Raw genomic sequence first — 9,915 nt, forward strand, 5'->3', positions numbered from 1 at the left:
TTATCTTGAGACCCCGGCCTGGGTACGTGCCCAAAGTTCCCACCACTCCTTTTAGGGATCAGGTGGTGAGCTTGCAAGCGCTGCTCCTGTAGAAAGCAGACCCAGCTCTGACGCTGCTCTGTCCAGAACGTGCGCTCCGCACTTGAGGAGCCTTAGGACCTCAGACCAGCTCTTTGTCTGTTACGGAGGCCAGCAGAAGGGAAAGGCTGTCTCCAAGCAGAGGTTATCCCACTGGATAGTGGATGCTATTGTCCTGGCTTATCAGGCTCAAGACATGCCATGCCCCCTAAGGGTGAGAGCTCACTCAACTAGGAGCATACTTTCCTCCTGGGCCCTGGCGCATGGCACCTCGCTAACAGATATCTGTAGAGCTGCGGGCTGGGCGACACCTAACACATTCGCAAGATTTTACATATCTCCGTGTAGAGTAAGGACCTGCTCAGTGTCAATCCGCTTCCGGCGCCATTACACTCCATGGACTGGATACGTGCGCTATTCCCCATAGGTGAGCTCCTCAGTTCAGAACCCTGGGTTCCTCCAGCACTGTTGATTTCCAGCACTTGTGTACATGCCCCTGCGGTCAGCCCTGTGTGGGACTAGGTGCCTCCATGTGTTGTGATTCCCCTTTCTGGGCAATCCCACGTGTGTATGTCCACAGTAAGTCTCTTCGCAGCATGTGTCTTTCCCTTGGCAAGCCCCTTGCCAGCTCTGTCATTGAAACTTCCACCCTGCGGGCTGGGTACCATAGAGTTCATGTGTATCACCACCTTGGTGGATACCTGCATTTTGTAAGTCCTCCTACGAGCAGGCAGCCTGCTAGCATATGTCCAGCTGGAATATGCTACCCAGTGCGTTCTGTGTAAGCTATAGGCCCTCACTCGTGCTGGCCTCACGACAGGGTGCTATCACTCACAGGGGTCACTGGAAGACAGCTATGTGGCATTTTGTAAGGGACCCCATTCGTCAGTCTCTTTCTGACGTGACCGACTGAAAGGGAACGTCTCAGTTAAGTATGTAACCCTCATTCCCTGAAGGAGGGAACGGAGACGTTACGTCCCCTTGACACATCGCTGTTACGCTGAACAGCCGGGTCACTGGCTCGACTCCTCAGTGAAGACTTGAATGAAAGTTGCTCCCTTCTCCTTATATACCCGCCCTGCGGGGCGGAGCTCGTGATGCAAATTCCGCAGACTAAGGTACTCGGTGTACCATTGGTGTTTTACATCCTCAGTGTGTTTATAATAACATAAAATAACTAAAAAAAAAAAAGATTAAATTAATTGGTCATTTGATTTATGGGGCCCTACATTCAAAGATAGCTCTGAGGAGTTTAAGGGTGAACAAACCAGTTGTGTTTTCATTAATTTTTATGGTTAAACAGACATGTGGAAAGCATTTTCTTTATTGTCTAACCCCAGTGTGATAGGAAAATATAATTTTGTCAACACCGTCTGCCAGACTTAACCCAGTTTACAGGGTTTTTTTTTTTTAAACTGCTAACACACAAAATCTTTACTTGTCACACAATTTCTGAAACCTGACACTCAAACATTAGAACCATACAAAACCATACACTAATTCTCAGCCTTTACCTCAGTTTTCAATTTCATAGAACACACACAATCTCTATGTAACATAAAATTCAAACAAGAATTAATATAATGGCTATAAAAGGTGTTTGCAAATGTTTGCTTTTGAGATGTGTTCGTGATATTTTGAATGGAGCGCTTCATTTTGCAAGAGATGTGAGGCAGTTTGCATTTTGTATGTGCAATTCTTGGATTTCTGTGTAAAGTTGTGAAAAAAAGAGGCAAAGTTTTGAAAATGTGTATAAGCAGCTGAAAAAGAAATCTGATGCTGTTTTTGTTACTGTAACAATATTTTTATATAATATATGACATAACAGTACCCAGGGTTTTTGTTTATTTTATTTTATTTTTATATTTTTTTTTTTTGTATCTGCCTATGTTGGCCTGTATCACTAAAAAGCAGGCACAATTCCAATTCTGACCATGTGAAACTCTGCCAAACTAATTTAAACTTAATAAAATGTGTTAATGAGAACAACAGCCTTATTGGTAAATAACAGCATAATCTAGTTAGCCTAAATATTTAATGAATAGTAATGAATATTAATTAGAAAACAAAAATATATATTTAAAACGACCTAAAATTAATAACTATTTAATATTTCATGAAAAATAATACATATTTAATCAAGAAACACATGTGTGGAACTGGAACTTAAATGTTTTGATTTTGTGAAAATTCTGCAGGTAGAGATTCATATGGGTCTGTTAATAATCAAGGAAAACACACACACACACACACAGTTGCACAAAAAAACATAATTGTAATTTTTCTGTTTTCAGTTCTGTGGCATGTTTTTTTTCCCCTCAGGACTCAGAATTGGTGATACAAAAAAAAATAAAGTCATTTGACGTCATCGACAGATATACTGTGTGAATGCAAATAAGTGCATTTCCAACAATAAACATTTGACATCAGATCCGAATGAACATCAGCTCAGCACAAGATAGTCTTCGGCATCTGTAATACAATCTTGACAGATTCCTTTCGGGTATCAGGACAAGGCTTTGCAAAACAAAGAGGCTATTTTGAAAAGCCAATAACAACAAAAAATACAACTTGTTCTTATCCAGATATCAAATCACATCAGGAAATTCAAAGTTACTTGATGAAAAGTTCAATTGCTGAGTGAAAAAGAGACATCCATACAGAAAAAGAGAGAGGGTGACATGCACTTTCAAGCTTTTCGACTTGTACTACTTCAAAACCCTCAACACTGGAGTCGATCATTGCACTGCCATGCTAGCTGACTATCATTATGAATGGTCTTTGTTCTTCTGAACTGAAAGAGTCTTTGGAGACACAAATGTAATTTCATCCTCTGTTGTCCGGATGGAAGCATATCTTTCCCCTGTGTTCCTTAATACAAAGGTCTTCCTTTCGGACAATCAATAAGAGATGCTTCAGCACTAAGCCGTGAGAATGCAATGGATTAATGGCAGACGCATGCAAGGGGCGAGTTCTATAAGTGTGTTACCTTCTAAATTTTTTTTTGGTTTCGAGAAATTAGACAAAATTGAGTGCAGCCTTTTGTGTGCAGCCTTACAATCAGTGCACAATAAAGCTACGGGTCTCCAATAAGCTAATGGTCTAGAATGGTGCTCTCTAGTTAAACCCTAATCTCTGAAAGTAACTGAAACAACACCTGCTTGACTTTGCAAAGGCTTCCCAAAGCCACAATTTCACAAAGAGGAGCTGAACATATGCTGCTTTCAAATCACGTCAGAATAATTGTTTTTATGAGATGAGTCCACATGAGTGCCACCAATGTCAAAATTAGACCAGAATATTCAGCTGTGTTCCTGGACACACAATTTGCGTAGCTGTAATTCATAGTTGGGAGATATGCTAATTGTGAATGAGCGTGCACTAGCGCCCTATTTGCAAATGATTGGAATTCAAGGAGGTCCATTTTATGTGCGAATTACTCAGAATTTACTGCTATATTTATGAATGTTTCATGAATTAGGCCCAATGTGTGTATTAGACCTATTTGGTTTCTTATTTGCATTTTGTGTAGTACATTTATCAAATGCACCATCCAATGGAGTATACTCTGAAAAAAAATTATAATAAAAAATAAACATCACAAATTGGATAGGTGGGCAGGGGTTGAGCACCCACTGGCAGAGACATAAATCAGTGCCTATGGATAGAACAATAGTTAGATAAAAAGATAGACAGAACAACATAGAACGATTTATAAAGCATTAGAACAATAGACACATAATGATAATGATAATAATACTAATAATAGATAAAGCTTCCTGAAGAATAAATCTCAAGATGGTTATTAAAAGACACAGGGTAGAAAGATAGAATGCTGCAGCAACCCAAATGAATCACAACATGGGGAACAAAAGCACCACTGCAAAGCTCAATCTCCTATTATATGAATCTTTTTTTTTTTTTTTTTTTTTAATTCCTTGCAACAAGCAAGACACTCAAAGAGTGATATCAAGTTATTAGAGAATTGTGGGTAATGGTAAAATCAGTCAGACTCAACGCTGAACTGAGTAGGCTGGGATTCTGACAGAGATCAGTAAGGTAATGGGCCACACTGAACCTGTCAACACAGCTAATCCAATGCACTGCTCTGTGTTTCACTGACTGTGGAACAGTACACCATTACTTTCAGCCACACGACAGCTAGAAAACAACAGTCAGGACATAATGAGGCAGGGGCGAAATGCAATGTGATGGAACTTCAGGAGGCAGTGATTTATTCTGCCATGAGGACATTAACATACTGTTCATCCACTGTTGACCACAATAGACTTGATAGTTTTTACTTAGCTGTAGTAAATGTATACACATTTAAATGGACAGTTTATCCAAAAACTAAATTTAATCTCCCTCATGTCGTTCCAATTCTTTCATTCCATTATTTATTTATTTTTTACACGCAACAAAAGATGAGATATTCTGTACAATGTTCAAGCAGCTCTTTTCCATTCAACTATGGTTCATCCACAACTACTATCAGACTTTTTACTAGAATTACCCTTTGCATGAACTGTTCCTTTAAGACCTGATCTCACCAACAGTGTTTTACTGTCCAATAGATGAGTGGATGAATCAATCTTCTTTCATTATCTCTGGTGTGAGGTAATCAGGCCATGTGTGTTTTTAGAAGGACGGACGTCATCTGCCATGGCAAATGAACAAAAATAAGTCTTTCCTCTGACTCATGACTTATTCTCACTAATATTCGCCTTGTGATGAGTTACGCTTCTTGAGCTGTCATCTACTTTGAAGTAAAACTGTTTAGCATATGGATGGGGATAAATTATGAACTGGTTTAATCATCATTTGGTGACAATTTCTTTTCATTCAGAAACACACGATCTTCTGAGATGAACAATCACAATATGGGGTAAAAAAGAACCAAATTAACTGACATATCAACAACGGTTGGCACAAAAGTATGTTTATGGTTGAATAATTTACTTTCTTACTATTCCGTGATTAATGGTGTAAAATGTGCACCTGTGTGTGTGGTGTAAGTGTCCCTCAAACAGAAACTGAATTGATTCTTTCCTTGCTTCGTTCTGTTTCTGAAAGTATTCATGAGGTAATTTCCTGAGATGTTTCGGTTCAACTTGCTAAAATCAAGAATGAAATGGGAAAAATATGAAAATGGCTTCAAAACAGACCTCCTAGGCAAACTAAACCGGTCACTAATGCATACATCTAAATATCACACATAAAATATATAGGGAAAAATCCATCTTGGTGGACCATTCCACTAAAACTTTCACTAATCAAAGTTTATAAAGGCATCTTAAAAGACATCCTTTAATCTAAGTCTTCTAAAGAGACACATTCACTTTATATGATGAACAGATTTCATTTTCTTTTATTTTACATTTAAAGTCGGTCCCTGCTCCCTTCCGGTGGAATGAACTGCCAGCTTCCACCTGAAACCATCACAACTTTTGAGAAGCAGTTAAAGACACTTGGCCACTCCACAACCATAAACTAAAAATAATAAATAAATCCCCTTCTTTCTCTTTTCTGCATTTATTCACTAGTATGTTTCCTAATCTAGTCACTTCATAAAATGGTTGCATTTACATGTATGTGGATAGCATCTGCTAAAGGCATACATATACATGCAACCATAAATATAACCATTGATCAGTGTACATATATACAGTAGAGCACATGTTTTGAAGATTCACAAAGTAAATACCACATTCTGTCATGAAATCTATGAGAATTTCTACCTCAATATAACACAATGGCATCATTATTCACCTGACATAGCTGATTGGTTTATTTTTGTATCAGCAGCCAATGAGCTTGCTGTTCAACATTCAAATACTTGACTAATGCTTGCTGTAGCAGTTGCAGAACGTATCAGAAACCCTCCACCTTCCCAAGCTCCACCTGTATATATCTGCTATAGGGCAATTTATTGTGTGTTATATATGGGGGTTATTTTATATGTTATGTGCAGCAGCAGTATTTCTGTGCATGTATTGGAAGTAGCAAGTCTCGGTATTTGCTCTGCTGCTGCAGCGTAGCAAGACACAATAACATTTACATGTACATTACCATTCTAAACTCCCAGAGAGCTGTTGTGACAGAAATCAAAGAATTTTATTTAGAAATTGAGCAGATAATAACTGAGTTGACTTTATTAAGCATATAATAACTGGAGTACGGCTTATAAGAAAATACTATATCAAATTTCATGTTTTTTTTTTTTTTTTTTTTTTTTTTTTATCAGTGAGAAATTAAAAGTAGCTATAAATATTAAATTCTAATCTGACAGAAAACCTATCAAATGTCTACAAGCTGAGAAGTATTTAGTCTTGAGAAAGACCTGCAGTCCACTAAGCCTTGACAGAATTCAGCCCAAGAGCAAATGCAAAGCCACCGAGGGTTCTGTCAGAGGGCGACCTCCATCAGAGGGTCAAAACTCTCTCTATCCCCTTCCAGGTTTAGCCAACCCCAGACGGGTCAGATGTGTCAAACAACATTTCTTTCTAATGACAGGCTCACTGTATCCCACAAGCACTCCAGTTAGTGTTTAGACCAGGTGGCCGAGATGAATGAGAGGGCCGAACGTCCCTGAGTGTCTGATTACAGAGGCCCCATTTGATGAGGGTGCTCCAGCTAAATGAGCATTTACTATGGTTGCCTCAGAGCAGGATAAATCCTATTAGCCAATGTCTTTAATGAGACAGCCAGAGACAGTGAAACAATGATGGGCAGCCTAGCAATGAATCAACCCATGCAAAGCACGACGGGTGGGGAGGGTACGCTGAAATATACAGAATCCCAAGCATGAAGGACATAGCTAAAAAGCGATGGATGTTTGGCTTTTGGCCACGTTGGCAATTTCAAAATAGCCGACATGAATTTACACACAAAGAATTGCTAGGATATATGCTAGAAATACAGAAATGTTATCTTCTGTAGCCTATTCTATTATATTATGTTTTAATATTTTTGTGAGCTGAGGAAATGGGTTGGATACGCTCTTTTAATTTACTGTAACACCCATCCACACGTGTCTATTTCTGTAAATATTTAAAAGCTTATGTTGGCCATATTTGCTGAGCATTATGTATGTGTGTTGATGTGTTAATTTATGTTTCGAAGGTGAACAGAAGGTTTTGGAATGACGTGAAGGTGAATAATTGATGACGTAATTGTCTTTTTTTAATAAATTATCCTTTGAACATAAGTGATTAATGACAAAATTGTCCTTTTTGTGATGAACTCTCTCTTGAAATGCACTTGAACTTGACATTGGCTTATTTATTTTAACCTTGAGACCTGCAAGAGTTTGTCAATGGAGTAAATGAGGATAGGGTTGGATAAGTTCATTTAATTTACCATAAAACCCACCAGCATGTGTTTATTTCTGTAAATATTTAAAGTGTTCTGTTGACTGTATTTGATGAGCTCTATGTATGTGTGTTGAACTGTTCATTTGTGCTTTGAAGGTGAACAAAATGGTTTGGAACAACATAAAGGAGAGGAATTAATGACATAACTTTTAATATATAAATTTCTGGACAAACTATCCCTTGAAATGCACATTAATAGGTATGTGGGCATCTTTTGGGCCAGTTTTATTTGGATTTTAAGCTTGTGACCTGCAAGAGTGCACTTAAAATATATATAATAATTTTCTAATGTGTATATTAAACAGAGAGAGAGAGAGAGACATCATTGTTTAACTATTTTTGTCGGAAGAGGAAATAGGGATAAGATTTGATAAGCTCATTTAATTTAGCATAAAACCCACCAGCACATGTCTATTTCTGTAAATATTTAAAAGGGGTAAACAAAGCGCCACGGTAATAGACACACGGGGTGACTCACAAGCTGTTGACCTAACCTGCATCACGGAGACAGACACCATCACAAATAACACAGGAGTTGAGGAACATATGGTGGGGGTCAATAATTGATGAGGAAAGGAGGGGTAGAAGCCATACGTGCTCCAGAGGAGGTTATCACTACAGAAGACCAGCAGCTTTTCATTGTGTTCACTTGGCATTTAGTGTTCCTGTAGATCCACACCAGCTCCTTTTATACAGTCTAACTTTGTAATTCATCACCAGTGTCGGATAACACTGAAATATCTAGAAGAACACTAAGATGGGGAGGTCCCCCTGAGTAAAATTACATTGTTCAGAAGTTGATTTTTAGGAGACTCTCAGTTAAAGTATGTTTCAGCTTTGTTTGTTTTGGATTCTTCTTCTAGAATTTCATTTTGATTTAAATGAAATGAAATAAAACAAATGTGGATGCCATAGCTCAGATCAGTTGGTCGTTGAAGAATCTGATAAATGTTTGAGTTCACACTGACATCAGCCTTTGGAGTTTAAGACATTGTTGAGTACATATAGTACATGAGAAAACTATGAGCTATTTCTCAGACAAGCATGCTACTGTATCTCGATTTAATCTCATTGCTGTTTAGAAGTAAGAATTGCGATATTAATACAGTACAATTTCATTTTTGGGTTTTAACCATTAAATCTAAAAGAGGTTTTCTTATTTTCAGAAAGCTGATCATGATAAGTCTGACATCCAAACTAGTAAAAAGAACAGAAGATATATTTGGTTCGGTGGAGGAATGCTTAAATTCAAATGTTCGGAATGTCCCTACGTTGTAACACCTAAATGGACTGGTTTTATTCAAGTCAGTTTCTTTAATGTGACTTAATCAACACAAGTAATTTTTAAGATTCAAGCCAGGTTGAAAATATCTCCTTCTTTCACTTTTTAGGCACTAAGGTATATAGTCGTTAACATCAGTATTTGATTAATAAAATCTACCAGTTATTACCAAAATGCCATTCTTACTAATTATTGTTAAAACTGTTTAATAGCCAACATACATACAACATAATGACAAAAAAAAAATTCATGTTACCTGTATGATTTTACAGTAGTAGCAGTATGGTAACGATAGTAAATACAACGATTGAATGCAAGTCAAACTTTTCATGCGCATTATTGTTACATTTTAGACTGTAATCACTGTTTGAATTAATCTGATCGATTCCTATTATACTTGCGTTAAATGAATTAAACGCGGAGGCAACAGATTGCGGGAATGTTCGGCGTAATAGGATGAAACACACGGTAATCCGGAGTCCTGAAGACGATATCCCTCACGTCAGGCTGGGAAACTGTGTCAGTCACTGTATCAAAACCACTAACCGGTTTTCATCAATAAATCTTCCAAATGCAATTGCTAGCACGTCAACGCGTCCTGTGTGCAATTCACATCCTTTCCAGGCGCCGTTAGGCGCCAAGAACCGAAGATACTACACAACCCAAACCCCAAATATCATTCAGAGTACCCGACCTAAAGAGAAATAAACCCCTTACTTAGTCACTCACCTCCTCGTCCAACGACTTGTCAACCATCGGAATAACAATCCAAAAACGGAGTCGCTTTGCGCGCAAAGTGTCACTAACTTTTCTTGACGCGCTACTGCGCAGCGATTGAAGAAGTGCAGAAAGTCTTACCGCGTGAGTTGTAAAGCCATGCAAATCCTCATCAGACGGTTGGAGAGTATCAGAAACTCCTCAGTGCCGAACGCATCCCGAGCCGTCAGGTTTAGGAGCTCTGCTGCCCTCTGTCTTTAATTCACTCCCGAGGAAAGCGAGGATTCCCACGCAGAGAGAAAACATCACGAAGTTGGGTGGCAATGCGATCCAGCCTCTGTGGTCTCCTCCGCCTTAATGGCAGCCATCTAGCTCATACTGGTGAATACGCACCTGGCGTGGCGTGGGAGTAATCTTATTAGAGCATGGCCACCCACAGGAAACAAACAAACAAACAAATGA

At 38.5% G+C, this 9,915-nt stretch overlaps 1 protein-coding gene across 4 annotated transcripts in view; it reads right to left on the reverse strand.

Moving 5' to 3' along the window:
• The window catches only part of LOC132122007 (protocadherin-15-like), a 252,976-nt gene extending 243,308 nt beyond the window's left edge, over positions 1-9,668 (reverse strand). Inside the window, exon 1 of one of the 4 annotated variants that reach the window (XM_059531804.1) lies at positions 9,466-9,659. The gene's annotated coding sequence lies outside the window, so the exon portion shown is untranslated. Of the gene's footprint in view, positions 1-9,465 lie in introns of all 4 variants that reach the window. The other 3 variants (XM_059531803.1, XM_059531802.1, XM_059531805.1) reach the window with 3 other exon arrangements.
• Between the last annotated feature and the right edge of the window lie 247 nt (positions 9,669-9,915).

This window comes from Carassius carassius, chromosome 40 (assembly GCF_963082965.1).
Source record: "Carassius carassius chromosome 40, fCarCar2.1, whole genome shotgun sequence".
NCBI classification, from domain to species: Eukaryota; Metazoa; Chordata; class Actinopteri; order Cypriniformes; family Cyprinidae; genus Carassius; species Carassius carassius.